The following is a 19,395-nucleotide window of genomic DNA, read 5'->3' as shown; positions in this document are numbered from 1 at the left end:
GATTTTGGCGTCTCTGGCTGGTGGTTCCGGCGAGTCGAAGAGGAGGTTCCGGCGTGCTCGGCAGGTGCATCCGGTGTCTCTGGCACGTCATTCTGGCACGTTCGAGAGGTGGTTCCGGCATGCCTGACAGGTGATTCCGGAGTGTCCGACAAGGGGTTCTGGCACGTCTGAGAGGTGGTTCCGGCATACCCTGCAGGTGATTCTGGCTTGTCTGCCGAGTGGTGCTGGCGTAGCCATCAGGTGATTTTGGCGTGTCCAGCAGGTGGCTCCAGCGAGTAGAGCAGGTTGTTCCAGCGTACTCAGCAGGTGGTTCAGGCGGGTCTGGCAGGTGGTTCCGGTCTCTCTAGTAGGTGGTTCCGGCGTGTCCGGCACGTGCTTCTGGCACGTCTGAGAGCTGGTTCCGGCATGCCCGGCGGGTGATTCCATAGAGTCCGCCACGTGGTTCTGGCCTAGCTGACAGGTGATTTTGGCGTCCCCGGCAGGTGGTTACAGCGAGTTGAGCAGGAGGTTCCGGCATGCTCGGCAGTTGCATCCGGTGTCTCTGGCACGTGGTTCTGGCACGTCTGACATTTGGTTGCATCATGTCTGGCAGGTGATTCCGGAGTGTCCGGCAAGAGGTTCTGGTGTAGCCGGCAGGTGATTTTGGCATGTCCGGCAGGTGTTTCTGGCGAGCTGTTCAGGTGGTTCCGGTGTTCTTGGCAGGTGATTCTGGCGTGTCCAGCAGGTGGTTCCGGTCTGTCCGGTAATGGGTTCCGTCATGTGCCGCACGTGGTTCTGGCACGTCTGAGAGGTGGTTCCCGCATGCCCGGCAGGTGCTCCAGGAGAGTCCTACAAGTGGTTCTGGCCTAGCCCGCAGGTGATTTTGGCGTGTCCGGCAGGTGGTTCCGGCATGCTCGGCAGGTGGTTCAGGCATGTCTGGTAGGTGGTTCCGGTCTGTCCGCGAGGTGGTTCCGGCGTGTCAGGCACGTGGTTCCGGCATGTGTGACAGGTGGTTCTGGCATGTCCGGCAGGTGATTCTGGATTGTCCACCAAGTGGCTCTGGTGTAACCAGCAGGTGATTCCGGAGTGTACGGCAAGTGGTTCTGGCATAGCTGGCTGGTGATTTTGGGGTGTCCAGCAGGTGGCTCCAGCGAGTCGAGCAAGTTGTTCCGGTGTGCTCAGCAGGTGGTTCAGGCAGGTCCGGCAGGTGTTTCTGGTCTGTCCAGTACGTGGTGCCGGCATGTCCGGCACGTGCTTCCAGTATGTTTGAGAGGTGGTTCCTACCTTCCCGGCGGGAGATTCCGGAGCGTCCGCCATGTGATTCTGGCCTACCTGGCAGGGGATTTTGGCGTCTCTGGCTGGTGGTTCCGGCGAGTCGAAGAGGAGGTTCCGGCGTGCTCGGCAGGTGCATCCGGTGTCTCTGGCACGTCATTCTGGCACGTTCGAGAGGTGGTTCCGGCATGCCTGACAGGTGATTCCGGAGTGTCCGACAAGGGGTTCTGGCACGTCTGAGAGGTGGTTCCGGCATACCCTGCAGGTGATTCTGGCTTGTCTGCCGAGTGGTGCTGGCGTAGCCATCAGGTGATTTTGGCGTGTCCAGCAGGTGGCTCCAGCGAGTAGAGCAGGTTGTTCCAGCGTACTCAGCAGGTGGTTCAGGCGGGTCTGGCAGGTGGTTCCGGTCTCTCTAGTAGGTGGTTCCGGCGTGTCCGGCACGTGCTTCTGGCACGTCTGAGAGCTGGTTCCGGCATGCCCGGCGGGTGATTCCATAGAGTCCGCCACGTGGTTCTGGCCTAGCTGACAGGTGATTTTGGCGTCCCCGGCAGGTGGTTACAGCGAGTTGAGCAGGAGGTTCCGGCATGCTCGGCAGTTGCATCCGGTGTCTCTGGCACGTGGTTCTGGCACGTCTGACATTTGGTTGCATCATGTCTGGCAGGTGATTCCGGAGTGTCCGGCAAGAGGTTCTGGTGTAGCCGGCAGGTGATTTTGGCATGTCCGGCAGGTGTTTCTGGCGAGCTGTTCAGGTGGTTCCGGTGTTCTTGGCAGGTGATTCTGGCGTGTCCAGCAGGTGGTTCCGGTCTGTCCGGTAATGGGTTCCGTCATGTGCCGCACGTGGTTCTGGCACGTCTGAGAGGTGGTTCCCGCATGCCCGGCAGGTGCTCCAGGAGAGTCCTACAAGTGGTTCTGGCCTAGCCCGCAGGTGATTTTGGCGTGTCCGGCAGGTGGTTCCGGCATGCTCGGCAGGTGGTTCAGGCATGTCTGGTAGGTGGTTCCGGTCTGTCCGCGAGGTGGTTCCGGCGTGTCAGGCACGTGGTTCCGGCATGTGTGACAGGTGGTTCTGGCATGTCCGGCAGGTGATTCTGGATTGTCCACCAAGTGGCTCTGGTGTAACCAGCAGGTGATTCCGGAGTGTACGGCAAGTGGCTCTGGCATAGCTGGCTGGTGATTTTGGGGTGTCCAGCAGGTGGCTCCAGCGAGTCGAGCAAGTTGTTCCGGTGTGCTCAGCAGGTGGTTCAGGCAGGTCCGGCAGGTGTTTCTGGTCTGTCCAGTACGTGGTGCCGGCATGTCCGGCACGTGCTTCCAGTATGTTTGAGAGGTGGTTCCTACCTTCCCGGCGGGAGATTCCGGAGCGTCCGCCATGTGATTCTGGCCTACCTGGCAGGGGATTTTGGCGTCTCTGGCTGGTGGTTCCGGCGAGTCGAAGAGGAGGTTCCGGCGTGCTCGGCAGGTGCATCCGGTGTCTCTGGCACGTCATTCTGGCACGTTCGAGAGGTGGTTCCGGCATGCCTGACAGGTGATTCCGGAGTGTCCGACAAGGGGTTCTGGCACGTCTGAGAGGTGGTTCCGGCATACCCTGCAGGTGATTCTGGCTTGTCTGCCGAGTGGTGCTGGCGTAGCCATCAGGTGATTTTGGCGTGTCCAGCAGGTGGCTCCAGCGAGTAGAGCAGGTTGTTCCAGCGTACTCAGCAGGTGGTTCAGGCGGGTCTGGCAGGTGGTTCCGGTCTCTCTAGTAGGTGGTTCCGGCGTGTCCGGCACGTGCTTCTGGCACGTCTGAGAGCTGGTTCCGGCATGCCCGGCGGGTGATTCCATAGAGTCCGCCACGTGGTTCTGGCCTAGCTGACAGGTGATTTTGGCGTCCCCGGCAGGTGGTTACAGCGAGTTGAGCAGGAGGTTCCGGCATGCTCGGCAGTTGCATCCGGTGTCTCTGGCACGTGGTTCTGGCACGTCTGACATTTGGTTGCATCATGTCTGGCAGGTGATTCCGGAGTGTCCGGCAAGAGGTTCTGGTGTAGCCGGCAGGTGATTTTGGCATGTCCGGCAGGTGTTTCTGGCGAGCTGTTCAGGTGGTTCCGGTGTTCTTGGCAGGTGATTCTGGCGTGTCCAGCAGGTGGTTCCGGTCTGTCCGGTAATGGGTTCCGTCATGTGCCGCACGTGGTTCTGGCACGTCTGAGAGGTGGTTCCCGCATGCCCGGCAGGTGCTCCAGGAGAGTCCTACAAGTGGTTCTGGCCTAGCCCGCAGGTGATTTTGGCGTGTCCGGCAGGTGGTTCCGGCATGCTCGGCAGGTGGTTCAGGCATGTCTGGTAGGTGGTTCCGGTCTGTCCGCGAGGTGGTTCCGGCGTGTCAGGCACGTGGTTCCGGCATGTGTGACAGGTGGTTCTGGCATGTCCGGCAGGTGATTCTGGATTGTCCACCAAGTGGCTCTGGTGTAACCAGCAGGTGATTCCGGAGTGTACGGCAAGTGGCTCTGGCATAGCTGGCTGGTGATTTTGGGGTGTCCAGCAGGTGGCTCCAGCGAGTCGAGCAAGTTGTTCCGGTGTGCTCAGCAGGTGGTTCAGGCAGGTCCGGCAGGTGTTTCTGGTCTGTCCAGTACGTGGTGCCGGCATGTCCGGCACGTGCTTCCAGTATGTTTGAGAGGTGGTTCCTACCTTCCCGGCGGGAGATTCCGGAGCGTCCGCCATGTGATTCTGGCCTACCTGGCAGGGGATTTTGGCGTCTCTGGCTGGTGGTTCCGGCGAGTCGAAGAGGAGGTTCCGGCGTGCTCGGCAGGTGCATCCGGTGTCTCTGGCACGTCATTCTGGCACGTTCGAGAGGTGGTTCCGGCATGCCTGACAGGTGATTCCGGAGTGTCCGACAAGGGGTTCTGGCACGTCTGAGAGGTGGTTCCGGCATACCCTGCAGGTGATTCTGGCTTGTCTGCCGAGTGGTGCTGGCGTAGCCATCAGGTGATTTTGGCGTGTCCAGCAGGTGGCTCCAGCGAGTAGAGCAGGTTGTTCCAGCGTACTCAGCAGGTGGTTCAGGCGGGTCTGGCAGGTGGTTCCGGTCTCTCTAGTAGGTGGTTCCGGCGTGTCCGGCACGTGCTTCTGGCACGTCTGAGAGCTGGTTCCGGCATGCCCGGCGGGTGATTCCATAGAGTCCGCCACGTGGTTCTGGCCTAGCTGACAGGTGATTTTGGCGTCCCCGGCAGGTGGTTACAGCGAGTTGAGCAGGAGGTTCCGGCATGCTCGGCAGTTGCATCCGGTGTCTCTGGCACGTGGTTCTGGCACGTCTGACATTTGGTTGCATCATGTCTGGCAGGTGATTCCGGAGTGTCCGGCAAGAGGTTCTGGTGTAGCCGGCAGGTGATTTTGGCATGTCCGGCAGGTGTTTCTGGCGAGCTGTTCAGGTGGTTCCGGTGTTCTTGGCAGGTGATTCTGGCGTGTCCAGCAGGTGGTTCCGGTCTGTCCGGTAATGGGTTCCGTCATGTGCCGCACGTGGTTCTGGCACGTCTGAGAGGTGGTTCCCGCATGCCCGGCAGGTGCTCCAGGAGAGTCCTACAAGTGGTTCTGGCCTAGCCCGCAGGTGATTTTGGCGTGTCCGGCAGGTGGTTCCGGCATGCTCGGCAGGTGGTTCAGGCATGTCTGGTAGGTGGTTCCGGTCTGTCCGCGAGGTGGTTCCGGCGTGTCAGGCACGTGGTTCCGGCATGTGTGACAGGTGGTTCTGGCATGTCCGGCAGGTGATTCTGGATTGTCCACCAAGTGGCTCTGGTGTAACCAGCAGGTGATTCCGGAGTGTACGGCAAGTGGCTCTGGCATAGCTGGCTGGTGATTTTGGGGTGTCCAGCAGGTGGCTCCAGCGAGTCGAGCAAGTTGTTCCGGTGTGCTCAGCAGGTGGTTCAGGCAGGTCCGGCAGGTGTTTCTGGTCTGTCCAGTACGTGGTGCCGGCATGTCCGGCACGTGCTTCCAGTATGTTTGAGAGGTGGTTCCTACCTTCCCGGCGGGAGATTCCGGAGCGTCCGCCATGTGATTCTGGCCTACCTGGCAGGGGATTTTGGCGTCTCTGGCTGGTGGTTCCGGCGAGTCGAAGAGGAGGTTCCGGCGTGCTCGGCAGGTGCATCCGGTGTCTCTGGCACGTCATTCTGGCACGTTCGAGAGGTGGTTCCGGCATGCCTGACAGGTGATTCCGGAGTGTCCGACAAGGGGTTCTGGCACGTCTGAGAGGTGGTTCCGGCATACCCTGCAGGTGATTCTGGCTTGTCTGCCGAGTGGTGCTGGCGTAGCCATCAGGTGATTTTGGCGTGTCCAGCAGGTGGCTCCAGCGAGTAGAGCAGGTTGTTCCAGCGTACTCAGCAGGTGGTTCAGGCGGGTCTGGCAGGTGGTTCCGGTCTCTCTAGTAGGTGGTTCCGGCGTGTCCGGCACGTGCTTCTGGCACGTCTGAGAGCTGGTTCCGGCATGCCCGGCGGGTGATTCCATAGAGTCCGCCACGTGGTTCTGGCCTAGCTGACAGGTGATTTTGGCGTCCCCGGCAGGTGGTTACAGCGAGTTGAGCAGGAGGTTCCGGCATGCTCGGCAGTTGCATCCGGTGTCTCTGGCACGTGGTTCTGGCACGTCTGACATTTGGTTGCATCATGTCTGGCAGGTGATTCCGGAGTGTCCGGCAAGAGGTTCTGGTGTAGCCGGCAGGTGATTTTGGCATGTCCGGCAGGTGTTTCTGGCGAGCTGTTCAGGTGGTTCCGGTGTTCTTGGCAGGTGATTCTGGCGTGTCCAGCAGGTGGTTCCGGTCTGTCCGGTAATGGGTTCCGTCATGTGCCGCACGTGGTTCTGGCACGTCTGAGAGGTGGTTCCCGCATGCCCGGCAGGTGCTCCAGGAGAGTCCTACAAGTGGTTCTGGCCTAGCCCGCAGGTGATTTTGGCGTGTCCGGCAGGTGGTTCCGGCATGCTCGGCAGGTGGTTCAGGCATGTCTGGTAGGTGGTTCCGGTCTGTCCGCGAGGTGGTTCCGGCGTGTCAGGCACGTGGTTCCGGCATGTGTGACAGGTGGTTCTGGCATGTCCGGCAGGTGATTCTGGATTGTCCACCAAGTGGCTCTGGTGTAACCAGCAGGTGATTCCGGAGTGTACGGCAAGTGGCTCTGGCATAGCTGGCTGGTGATTTTGGGGTGTCCAGCAGGTGGCTCCAGCGAGTCGAGCAAGTTGTTCCGGTGTGCTCAGCAGGTGGTTCAGGCAGGTCCGGCAGGTGTTTCTGGTCTGTCCAGTACGTGGTGCCGGCATGTCCGGCACGTGCTTCCAGTATGTTTGAGAGGTGGTTCCTACCTTCCCGGCGGGAGATTCCGGAGCGTCCGCCATGTGATTCTGGCCTACCTGGCAGGGGATTTTGGCGTCTCTGGCTGGTGGTTCCGGCGAGTCGAAGAGGAGGTTCCGGCGTGCTCGGCAGGTGCATCCGGTGTCTCTGGCACGTCATTCTGGCACGTTCGAGAGGTGGTTCCGGCATGCCTGACAGGTGATTCCGGAGTGTCCGACAAGGGGTTCTGGCACGTCTGAGAGGTGGTTCCGGCATACCCTGCAGGTGATTCTGGCTTGTCTGCCGAGTGGTGCTGGCGTAGCCATCAGGTGATTTTGGCGTGTCCAGCAGGTGGCTCCAGCGAGTAGAGCAGGTTGTTCCAGCGTACTCAGCAGGTGGTTCAGGCGGGTCTGGCAGGTGGTTCCGGTCTCTCTAGTAGGTGGTTCCGGCGTGTCCGGCACGTGCTTCTGGCACGTCTGAGAGCTGGTTCCGGCATGCCCGGCGGGTGATTCCATAGAGTCCGCCACGTGGTTCTGGCCTAGCTGACAGGTGATTTTGGCGTCCCCGGCAGGTGGTTACAGCGAGTTGAGCAGGAGGTTCCGGCATGCTCGGCAGTTGCATCCGGTGTCTCTGGCACGTGGTTCTGGCACGTCTGACATTTGGTTGCATCATGTCTGGCAGGTGATTCCGGAGTGTCCGGCAAGAGGTTCTGGTGTAGCCGGCAGGTGATTTTGGCATGTCCGGCAGGTGTTTCTGGCGAGCTGTTCAGGTGGTTCCGGTGTTCTTGGCAGGTGATTCTGGCGTGTCCAGCAGGTGGTTCCGGTCTGTCCGGTAATGGGTTCCGTCATGTGCCGCACGTGGTTCTGGCACGTCTGAGAGGTGGTTCCCGCATGCCCGGCAGGTGCTCCAGGAGAGTCCTACAAGTGGTTCTGGCCTAGCCCGCAGGTGATTTTGGCGTGTCCGGCAGGTGGTTCCGGCATGCTCGGCAGGTGGTTCAGGCATGTCTGGTAGGTGGTTCCGGTCTGTCCGCGAGGTGGTTCCGGCGTGTCAGGCACGTGGTTCCGGCATGTGTGACAGGTGGTTCTGGCATGTCCGGCAGGTGATTCTGGATTGTCCACCAAGTGGCTCTGGTGTAACCAGCAGGTGATTCCGGAGTGTACGGCAAGTGGCTCTGGCATAGCTGGCTGGTGATTTTGGGGTGTCCAGCAGGTGGCTCCAGCGAGTCGAGCAAGTTGTTCCGGTGTGCTCAGCAGGTGGTTCAGGCAGGTCCGGCAGGTGTTTCTGGTCTGTCCAGTACGTGGTGCCGGCATGTCCGGCACGTGCTTCCAGTATGTTTGAGAGGTGGTTCCTACCTTCCCGGCGGGAGATTCCGGAGCGTCCGCCATGTGATTCTGGCCTACCTGGCAGGGGATTTTGGCGTCTCTGGCTGGTGGTTCCGGCGAGTCGAAGAGGAGGTTCCGGCGTGCTCGGCAGGTGCATCCGGTGTCTCTGGCACGTCATTCTGGCACGTTCGAGAGGTGGTTCCGGCATGCCTGACAGGTGATTCCGGAGTGTCCGACAAGGGGTTCTGGCACGTCTGAGAGGTGGTTCCGGCATACCCTGCAGGTGATTCTGGCTTGTCTGCCGAGTGGTGCTGGCGTAGCCATCAGGTGATTTTGGCGTGTCCAGCAGGTGGCTCCAGCGAGTAGAGCAGGTTGTTCCAGCGTACTCAGCAGGTGGTTCAGGCGGGTCTGGCAGGTGGTTCCGGTCTCTCTAGTAGGTGGTTCCGGCGTGTCCGGCACGTGCTTCTGGCACGTCTGAGAGCTGGTTCCGGCATGCCCGGCGGGTGATTCCATAGAGTCCGCCACGTGGTTCTGGCCTAGCTGACAGGTGATTTTGGCGTCCCCGGCAGGTGGTTACAGCGAGTTGAGCAGGAGGTTCCGGCATGCTCGGCAGTTGCATCCGGTGTCTCTGGCACGTGGTTCTGGCACGTCTGACATTTGGTTGCATCATGTCTGGCAGGTGATTCCGGAGTGTCCGGCAAGAGGTTCTGGTGTAGCCGGCAGGTGATTTTGGCATGTCCGGCAGGTGTTTCTGGCGAGCTGTTCAGGTGGTTCCGGTGTTCTTGGCAGGTGATTCTGGCGTGTCCAGCAGGTGGTTCCGGTCTGTCCGGTAATGGGTTCCGTCATGTGCCGCACGTGGTTCTGGCACGTCTGAGAGGTGGTTCCCGCATGCCCGGCAGGTGCTCCAGGAGAGTCCTACAAGTGGTTCTGGCCTAGCCCGCAGGTGATTTTGGCGTGTCCGGCAGGTGGTTCCGGCATGCTCGGCAGGTGGTTCAGGCATGTCTGGTAGGTGGTTCCGGTCTGTCCGCGAGGTGGTTCCGGCGTGTCAGGCACGTGGTTCCGGCATGTGTGACAGGTGGTTCTGGCATGTCCGGCAGGTGATTCTGGATTGTCCACCAAGTGGCTCTGGTGTAACCAGCAGGTGATTCCGGAGTGTACGGCAAGTGGCTCTGGCATAGCTGGCTGGTGATTTTGGGGTGTCCAGCAGGTGGCTCCAGCGAGTCGAGCAAGTTGTTCCGGTGTGCTCAGCAGGTGGTTCAGGCAGGTCCGGCAGGTGTTTCTGGTCTGTCCAGTACGTGGTGCCGGCATGTCCGGCACGTGCTTCCAGTATGTTTGAGAGGTGGTTCCTACCTTCCCGGCGGGAGATTCCGGAGCGTCCGCCATGTGATTCTGGCCTACCTGGCAGGGGATTTTGGCGTCTCTGGCTGGTGGTTCCGGCGAGTCGAAGAGGAGGTTCCGGCGTGCTCGGCAGGTGCATCCGGTGTCTCTGGCACGTCATTCTGGCACGTTCGAGAGGTGGTTCCGGCATGCCTGACAGGTGATTCCGGAGTGTCCGACAAGGGGTTCTGGCACGTCTGAGAGGTGGTTCCGGCATACCCTGCAGGTGATTCTGGCTTGTCTGCCGAGTGGTGCTGGCGTAGCCATCAGGTGATTTTGGCGTGTCCAGCAGGTGGCTCCAGCGAGTAGAGCAGGTTGTTCCAGCGTACTCAGCAGGTGGTTCAGGCGGGTCTGGCAGGTGGTTCCGGTCTCTCTAGTAGGTGGTTCCGGCGTGTCCGGCACGTGCTTCTGGCACGTCTGAGAGCTGGTTCCGGCATGCCCGGCGGGTGATTCCATAGAGTCCGCCACGTGGTTCTGGCCTAGCTGACAGGTGATTTTGGCGTCCCCGGCAGGTGGTTACAGCGAGTTGAGCAGGAGGTTCCGGCATGCTCGGCAGTTGCATCCGGTGTCTCTGGCACGTGGTTCTGGCACGTCTGACATTTGGTTGCATCATGTCTGGCAGGTGATTCCGGAGTGTCCGGCAAGAGGTTCTGGTGTAGCCGGCAGGTGATTTTGGCATGTCCGGCAGGTGTTTCTGGCGAGCTGTTCAGGTGGTTCCGGTGTTCTTGGCAGGTGATTCTGGCGTGTCCAGCAGGTGGTTCCGGTCTGTCCGGTAATGGGTTCCGTCATGTGCCGCACGTGGTTCTGGCACGTCTGAGAGGTGGTTCCCGCATGCCCGGCAGGTGCTCCAGGAGAGTCCTACAAGTGGTTCTGGCCTAGCCCGCAGGTGATTTTGGCGTGTCCGGCAGGTGGTTCCGGCATGCTCGGCAGGTGGTTCAGGCATGTCTGGTAGGTGGTTCCGGTCTGTCCGCGAGGTGGTTCCGGCGTGTCAGGCACGTGGTTCCGGCATGTGTGACAGGTGGTTCTGGCATGTCCGGCAGGTGATTCTGGATTGTCCACCAAGTGGCTCTGGTGTAACCAGCAGGTGATTCCGGAGTGTACGGCAAGTGGCTCTGGCATAGCTGGCTGGTGATTTTGGGGTGTCCAGCAGGTGGCTCCAGCGAGTCGAGCAAGTTGTTCCGGTGTGCTCAGCAGGTGGTTCAGGCAGGTCCGGCAGGTGTTTCTGGTCTGTCCAGTACGTCGTGCCGGCATGTCCGGCACGTGCTTCCAGTATGTTTGAGAGGTGGTTCCTACCTTCCCGGCGGGAGATTCCGGAGCGTCCGCCATGTGATTCTGGCCTACCTGGCAGGGGATTTTGGCGTCTCTGGCTGGTGGTTCCGGCGAGTCGAAGAGGAGGTTCCGGCGTGCTCGGCAGGTGCATCCGGTGTCTCTGGCACGTCATTCTGGCACGTTCGAGAGGTGGTTCCGGCATGCCTGACAGGTGATTCCGGAGTGTCCGACAAGGGGTTCTGGCACGTCTGAGAGGTGGTTCCGGCATACCCTGCAGGTGATTCTGGCTTGTCTGCCGAGTGGTGCTGGCGTAGCCATCAGGTGATTTTGGCGTGTCCAGCAGGTGGCTCCAGCGAGTAGAGCAGGTTGTTCCAGCGTACTCAGCAGGTGGTTCAGGCGGGTCTGGCAGGTGGTTCCGGTCTCTCTAGTAGGTGGTTCCGGCGTGTCCGGCACGTGCTTCTGGCACGTCTGAGAGCTGGTTCCGGCATGCCCGGCGGGTGATTCCATAGAGTCCGCCACGTGGTTCTGGCCTAGCTGACAGGTGATTTTGGCGTCCCCGGCAGGTGGTTACAGCGAGTTGAGCAGGAGGTTCCGGCATGCTCGGCAGTTGCATCCGGTGTCTCTGGCACGTGGTTCTGGCACGTCTGACATTTGGTTGCATCATGTCTGGCAGGTGATTCCGGAGTGTCCGGCAAGAGGTTCTGGTGTAGCCGGCAGGTGATTTTGGCATGTCCGGCAGGTGTTTCTGGCGAGCTGTTCAGGTGGTTCCGGTGTTCTTGGCAGGTGATTCTGGCGTGTCCAGCAGGTGGTTCCGGTCTGTCCGGTAATGGGTTCCGTCATGTGCCGCACGTGGTTCTGGCACGTCTGAGAGGTGGTTCCCGCATGCCCGGCAGGTGCTCCAGGAGAGTCCTACAAGTGGTTCTGGCCTAGCCCGCAGGTGATTTTGGCGTGTCCGGCAGGTGGTTCCGGCATGCTCGGCAGGTGGTTCAGGCATGTCTGGTAGGTGGTTCCGGTCTGTCCGCGAGGTGGTTCCGGCGTGTCAGGCACGTGGTTCCGGCATGTGTGACAGGTGGTTCTGGCATGTCCGGCAGGTGATTCTGGATTGTCCACCAAGTGGCTCTGGTGTAACCAGCAGGTGATTCCGGAGTGTACGGCAAGTGGCTCTGGCATAGCTGGCTGGTGATTTTGGGGTGTCCAGCAGGTGGCTCCAGCGAGTCGAGCAAGTTGTTCCGGTGTGCTCAGCAGGTGGTTCAGGCAGGTCCGGCAGGTGTTTCTGGTCTGTCCAGTACGTGGTGCCGGCATGTCCGGCACGTGCTTCCAGTATGTTTGAGAGGTGGTTCCTACCTTCCCGGCGGGAGATTCCGGAGCGTCCGCCATGTGATTCTGGCCTACCTGGCAGGGGATTTTGGCGTCTCTGGCTGGTGGTTCCGGCGAGTCGAAGAGGAGGTTCCGGCGTGCTCGGCAGGTGCATCCGGTGTCTCTGGCACGTCATTCTGGCACGTTCGAGAGGTGGTTCCGGCATGCCTGACAGGTGATTCCGGAGTGTCCGACAAGGGGTTCTGGCACGTCTGAGAGGTGGTTCCGGCATACCCTGCAGGTGATTCTGGCTTGTCTGCCGAGTGGTGCTGGCGTAGCCATCAGGTGATTTTGGCGTGTCCAGCAGGTGGCTCCAGCGAGTAGAGCAGGTTGTTCCAGCGTACTCAGCAGGTGGTTCAGGCGGGTCTGGCAGGTGGTTCCGGTCTCTCTAGTAGGTGGTTCCGGCGTGTCCGGCACGTGCTTCTGGCACGTCTGAGAGCTGGTTCCGGCATGCCCGGCGGGTGATTCCATAGAGTCCGCCACGTGGTTCTGGCCTAGCTGACAGGTGATTTTGGCGTCCCCGGCAGGTGGTTACAGCGAGTTGAGCAGGAGGTTCCGGCATGCTCGGCAGTTGCATCCGGTGTCTCTGGCACGTGGTTCTGGCACGTCTGACATTTGGTTGCATCATGTCTGGCAGGTGATTCCGGAGTGTCCGGCAAGAGGTTCTGGTGTAGCCGGCAGGTGATTTTGGCATGTCCGGCAGGTGTTTCTGGCGAGCTGTTCAGGTGGTTCCGGTGTTCTTGGCAGGTGATTCTGGCGTGTCCAGCAGGTGGTTCCGGTCTGTCCGGTAATGGGTTCCGTCATGTGCCGCACGTGGTTCTGGCACGTCTGAGAGGTGGTTCCCGCATGCCCGGCAGGTGCTCCAGGAGAGTCCTACAAGTGGTTCTGGCCTAGCCCGCAGGTGATTTTGGCGTGTCCGGCAGGTGGTTCCGGCATGCTCGGCAGGTGGTTCAGGCATGTCTGGTAGGTGGTTCCGGTCTGTCCGCGAGGTGGTTCCGGCGTGTCAGGCACGTGGTTCCGGCATGTGTGACAGGTGGTTCTGGCATGTCCGGCAGGTGATTCTGGATTGTCCACCAAGTGGCTCTGGTGTAACCAGCAGGTGATTCCGGAGTGTACGGCAAGTGGCTCTGGCATAGCTGGCTGGTGATTTTGGGGTGTCCAGCAGGTGGCTCCAGCGAGTCGAGCAAGTTGTTCCGGTGTGCTCAGCAGGTGGTTCAGGCAGGTCCGGCAGGTGTTTCTGGTCTGTCCAGTACGTGGTGCCGGCATGTCCGGCACGTGCTTCCAGTATGTTTGAGAGGTGGTTCCTACCTTCCCGGCGGGAGATTCCGGAGCGTCCGCCATGTGATTCTGGCCTACCTGGCAGGGGATTTTGGCGTCTCTGGCTGGTGGTTCCGGCGAGTCGAAGAGGAGGTTCCGGCGTGCTCGGCAGGTGCATCCGGTGTCTCTGGCACGTCATTCTGGCACGTTCGAGAGGTGGTTCCGGCATGCCTGACAGGTGATTCCGGAGTGTCCGACAAGGGGTTCTGGCACGTCTGAGAGGTGGTTCCGGCATACCCTGCAGGTGATTCTGGCTTGTCTGCCGAGTGGTGCTGGCGTAGCCATCAGGTGATTTTGGCGTGTCCAGCAGGTGGCTCCAGCGAGTAGAGCAGGTTGTTCCAGCGTACTCAGCAGGTGGTTCAGGCGGGTCTGGCAGGTGGTTCCGGTCTCTCTAGTAGGTGGTTCCGGCGTGTCCGGCACGTGCTTCTGGCACGTCTGAGAGCTGGTTCCGGCATGCCCGGCGGGTGATTCCATAGAGTCCGCCACGTGGTTCTGGCCTAGCTGACAGGTGATTTTGGCGTCCCCGGCAGGTGGTTACAGCGAGTTGAGCAGGAGGTTCCGGCATGCTCGGCAGTTGCATCCGGTGTCTCTGGCACGTGGTTCTGGCACGTCTGACATTTGGTTGCATCATGTCTGGCAGGTGATTCCGGAGTGTCCGGCAAGAGGTTCTGGTGTAGCCGGCAGGTGATTTTGGCATGTCCGGCAGGTGTTTCTGGCGAGCTGTTCAGGTGGTTCCGGTGTTCTTGGCAGGTGATTCTGGCGTGTCCAGCAGGTGGTTCCGGTCTGTCCGGTAATGGGTTCCGTCATGTGCCGCACGTGGTTCTGGCACGTCTGAGAGGTGGTTCCCGCATGCCCGGCAGGTGCTCCAGGAGAGTCCTACAAGTGGTTCTGGCCTAGCCCGCAGGTGATTTTGGCGTGTCCGGCAGGTGGTTCCGGCATGCTCGGCAGGTGGTTCAGGCATGTCTGGTAGGTGGTTCCGGTCTGTCCGCGAGGTGGTTCCGGCGTGTCAGGCACGTGGTTCCGGCATGTGTGACAGGTGGTTCTGGCATGTCCGGCAGGTGATTCTGGATTGTCCACCAAGTGGCTCTGGTGTAACCAGCAGGTGATTCCGGAGTGTACGGCAAGTGGCTCTGGCATAGCTGGCTGGTGATTTTGGGGTGTCCAGCAGGTGGCTCCAGCGAGTCGAGCAAGTTGTTCCGGTGTGCTCAGCAGGTGGTTCAGGCAGGTCCGGCAGGTGTTTCTGGTCTGTCCAGTACGTCGTGCCGGCATGTCCGGCACGTGCTTCCAGTATGTTTGAGAGGTGGTTCCTACCTTCCCGGCGGGAGATTCCGGAGCGTCCGCCATGTGATTCTGGCCTACCTGGCAGGGGATTTTGGCGTCTCTGGCTGGTGGTTCCGGCGAGTCGAAGAGGAGGTTCCGGCGTGCTCGGCAGGTGCATCCGGTGTCTCTGGCACGTCATTCTGGCACGTTCGAGAGGTGGTTCCGGCATGCCTGACAGGTGATTCCGGAGTGTCCGACAAGGGGTTCTGGCACGTCTGAGAGGTGGTTCCGGCATACCCTGCAGGTGATTCTGGCTTGTCTGCCGAGTGGTGCTGGCGTAGCCATCAGGTGATTTTGGCGTGTCCAGCAGGTGGCTCCAGCGAGTAGAGCAGGTTGTTCCAGCGTACTCAGCAGGTGGTTCAGGCGGGTCTGGCAGGTGGTTCCGGTCTCTCTAGTAGGTGGTTCCGGCGTGTCCGGCACGTGCTTCTGGCACGTCTGAGAGCTGGTTCCGGCATGCCCGGCGGGTGATTCCATAGAGTCCGCCACGTGGTTCTGGCCTAGCTGACAGGTGATTTTGGCGTCCCCGGCAGGTGGTTACAGCGAGTTGAGCAGGAGGTTCCGGCATGCTCGGCAGTTGCATCCGGTGTCTCTGGCACGTGGTTCTGGCACGTCTGACATTTGGTTGCATCATGTCTGGCAGGTGATTCCGGAGTGTCCGGCAAGAGGTTCTGGTGTAGCCGGCAGGTGATTTTGGCATGTCCGGCAGGTGTTTCTGGCGAGCTGTTCAGGTGGTTCCGGTGTTCTTGGCAGGTGATTCTGGCGTGTCCAGCAGGTGGTTCCGGTCTGTCCGGTAATGGGTTCCGTCATGTGCCGCACGTGGTTCTGGCACGTCTGAGAGGTGGTTCCCGCATGCCCGGCAGGTGCTCCAGGAGAGTCCTACAAGTGGTTCTGGCCTAGCCCGCAGGTGATTTTGGCGTGTCCGGCAGGTGGTTCCGGCATGCTCGGCAGGTGGTTCAGGCATGTCTGGTAGGTGGTTCCGGTCTGTCCGCGAGGTGGTTCCGGCGTGTCAGGCACGTGGTTCCGGCATGTGTGACAGGTGGTTCTGGCATGTCCGGCAGGTGATTCTGGATTGTCCACCAAGTGGCTCTGGTGTAACCAGCAGGTGATTCCGGAGTGTACGGCAAGTGGCTCTGGCATAGCTGGCTGGTGATTTTGGGGTGTCCAGCAGGTGGCTCCAGCGAGTCGAGCAAGTTGTTCCGGTGTGCTCAGCAGGTGGTTCAGGCAGGTCCGGCAGGTGTTTCTGGTCTGTCCAGTACGTGGTGCCGGCATGTCCGGCACGTGCTTCCAGTATGTTTGAGAGGTGGTTCCTACCTTCCCGGCGGGAGATTCCGGAGCGTCCGCCATGTGATTCTGGCCTACCTGGCAGGGGATTTTGGCGTCTCTGGCTGGTGGTTCCGGCGAGTCGAAGAGGAGGTTCCGGCGTGCTCGGCAGGTGCATCCGGTGTCTCTGGCACGTCATTCTGGCACGTTCGAGAGGTGGTTCCGGCATGCCTGACAGGTGATTCCGGAGTGTCCGACAAGGGGTTCTGGCACGTCTGAGAGGTGGTTCCGGCATACCCTGCAGGTGATTCTGGCTTGTCTGCCGAGTGGTGCTGGCGTAGCCATCAGGTGATTTTGGCGTGTCCAGCAGGTGGCTCCAGCGAGTAGAGCAGGTTGTTCCAGCGTACTCAGCAGGTGGTTCAGGCGGGTCTGGCAGGTGGTTCCGGTCTCTCTAGTAGGTGGTTCCGGCGTGTCCGGCACGTGCTTCTGGCACGTCTGAGAGCTGGTTCCGGCATGCCCGGCGGGTGATTCCATAGAGTCCGCCACGTGGTTCTGGCCTAGCTGACAGGTGATTTTGGCGTCCCCGGCAGGTGGTTACAGCGAGTTGAGCAGGAGGTTCCGGCATGCTCGGCAGTTGCATCCGGTGTCTCTGGCACGTGGTTCTGGCACGTCTGACATTTGGTTGCATCATGTCTGGCAGGTGATTCCGGAGTGTCCGGCAAGAGGTTCTGGTGTAGCCGGCAGGTGATTTTGGCATGTCCGGCAGGTGTTTCTGGCGAGCTGTTCAGGTGGTTCCGGTGTTCTTGGCAGGTGATTCTGGCGTGTCCAGCAGGTGGTTCCGGTCTGTCCGGTAATGGGTTCCGTCATGTGCCGCACGTGGTTCTGGCACGTCTGAGAGGTGGTTCCCGCATGCCCGGCAGGTGCTCCAGGAGAGTCCTACAAGTGGTTCTGGCCTAGCCCGCAGGTGATTTTGGCGTGTCCGGCAGGTGGTTCCGGCATGCTCGGCAGGTGGTTCAGGCATGTCTGGTAGGTGGTTCCGGTCTGTCCGCGAGGTGGTTCCGGCGTGTCAGGCACGTGGTTCCGGCATGTGTGACAGGTGGTTCTGGCATGTCCGGCAGGTGATTCTGGATTGTCCACCAAGTGGCTCTGGTGTAACCAGCAGGTGATTCCGGAGTGTACGGCAAGTGGCTCTGGCATAGCTGGCTGGTGATTTTGGGGTGTCCAGCAGGTGGCTCCAGCGAGTCGAGCAAGTTGTTCCGGTGTGCTCAGCAGGTGGTTCAGGCAGGTCCGGCAGGTGTTTCTGGTCTGTCCAGTACGTGGTGCCGGCATGTCCGGCACGTGCTTCCAGTATGTTTGAGAGGTGGTTCCTACCTTCCCGGCGGGAGATTCCGGAGCGTCCGCCATGTGATTCTGGCCTACCTGGCAGGGGATTTTGGCGTCTCTGGCTGGTGGTTCCGGCGAGTCGAAGAGGAGGTTCCGGCGTGCTCGGCAGGTGCATCCGGTGTCTCTGGCACGTCATTCTGGCACGTTCGAGAGGTGGTTCCGGCATGCCTGACAGGTGATTCCGGAGTGTCCGACAAGGGGTTCTGGCACGTCTGAGAGGTGGTTCCGGCATACCCTGCAGGTGATTCTGGCTTGTCTGCCGAGTGGTGCTGGCGTAGCCATCAGGTGATTTTGGCGTGTCCAGCAGGTGGCTCCAGCGAGTAGAGCAGGTTGTTCCAGCGTACTCAGCAGGTGGTTCAGGCGGGTCTGGCAGGTGGTTCCGGTCTCTCTAGTAGGTGGTTCCGGCGTGTCCGGCACGTGCTTCTGGCACGTCTGAGAGCTGGTTCCGGCATGCCCGGCGGGTGATTCCATAGAGTCCGCCACGTGGTTCTGGCCTAGCTGACAGGTGATTTTGGCGTCCCCGGCAGGTGGTTACAGCGAGTTGAGCAGGAGGTTCCGGCATGCTCGGCAGTTGCATCCGGTGTCTCTGGCACGTGGTTCTGGCACGTCTGACATTTGGTTGCATCATGTCTGGCAGGTGATTCCGGAGTGTCCGGCAAGAGGTTCTGGTGTAGCCGGCAGGTGATTTTGGCATGTCCGGCAGGTGTTTCTGGCGAGCTGTTCAGGTGGTTCCGGTGTTCTTGGCAGGTGATTCTGGCGTGTCCAGCAGGTGGTTCCGGTCTGTCCGGTAATGGGTTCCGTCATGTGCCGCACGTGGTTCTGGCACGTCTGAGAGGTGGTTCCCGCATGCCCGGCAGGTGCTCCAGGAGAGTCCTACAAGTGGTTCTGGCCTAGCCCGCAGGTGATTTTGGCGTGTCCGGCAGGTGGTTCCGGCATGCTCGGCAGGTGGTTCAGGCATGTCTGGTAGGTGGTTCCGGTCTGTCCGCGAGGTGGTTCCGGCGTGTCAGGCACGTGGTTCCGGCATGTGTGACAGGTGGTTCTGGCATGTCCGGCAGGTGATTCTGGATTGTCCACCAAGTGGCTCTGGTGTAACCAGCAGGTGATTCCGGAGTGTACGGCAAGTGGCTCTGGCATAGCTGGCTGGTGATTTTGGGGTGTCCAGCAGGTGGCTCCAGCGAGTCGAGCAAGTTGTTCCGGTGTGCTCAGCAGGTGGTTCAGGCAGGTCCGGCAGGTGTTTCTGGTCTGTCCAGTACGTGGTGCCGGCATGTCCGGCACGTGCTTCCAGTATGTTTGAGAGGTGGTTCCTACCTTCCCGGCGGGAGATTCCGGAGCGTCCGCCATGTGATTCTGGCCTACCTGGCAGGGGATTTTGGCGTCTCTGGCTGGTGGTTCCGGCGAGTCGAAGAGGAGGTTCCGGCGTGCTCGGCAGGTGCATCCGGTGTCTCTGGCACGTCATTCTGGCACGTTCAAGAGGTGGTTCCGGCATGCCTGACAGGTGATTCCGGAGTGTCCGACAAGGGGTTCTGGCACGTCTGAGAGGTGGTTCCGGCATACCCTGCAGGTGATTCTGGCTTGTCTGCCGAGTGGTGCTGGCGTAGCCATCAGGTGATTTTGGCGTGTCCAGCAGGTGGCTCCAGCGAGTAGAGCAGGTTGTTCCAGCGTACTCAGCAGGTGGTTCAGGCGGGTCTGGCAGGTGGTTCCGGTCTCTCTAGTAGGTGGTTCCGGCGTGTCCGGCACGTGCTTCTGGCACGTCTGAGAGCTGGTTCCGGCATGCCCGGCGGGTGATTCCATAGAGTCCGCCACGTGGTTCTGGCCTAGCTGACAGGTGATTTTGGCGTCCCCGGCAGGTGGTTACAGCGAGTTGAGCAGGAGGTTCCGGCATGCTCGGCAGTTGCATCCGGTGTCTCTGGCACGTGGTTCTGGCACGTCTGACATTTGGTTGCATCATGTCTGGCAGGTGATTCCGGAGTGTCCGGCAAGAGGTTCTGGTGTAGCCGGCAGGTGATTTTGGCATGTCCGGCAGGTGTTTCTGGCGAGCTGTTCAGGTGGTTCCGGTGTTCTTGGCAGGTGATTCTGGCGTGTCCAGCAGGTGGTTCCGGTCTGTCCGGTAATGGGTTCCGTCATGTGCCGCACGTGGTTCTGGCACGTCTGAGAGGTGGTTCCCGCATGCCCGGCAGGTGCTCCAGGAGAGTCCTACAAGTGGTTCTGGCCTAGCCCGCAGGTGATTTTGGCGTGTCCGGCAGGTGGTTCCGGCATGCTCGGCAGGTGGTTCAGGCATGT

The sequence above is a fragment of the Equus asinus genome, chromosome 10 (genome assembly GCF_041296235.1).
Source record: "Equus asinus isolate D_3611 breed Donkey chromosome 10, EquAss-T2T_v2, whole genome shotgun sequence".
Classification (NCBI taxonomy): domain Eukaryota; kingdom Metazoa; phylum Chordata; class Mammalia; order Perissodactyla; family Equidae; genus Equus; species Equus asinus.
This window is presented reverse-complemented; position numbering follows the sequence as displayed.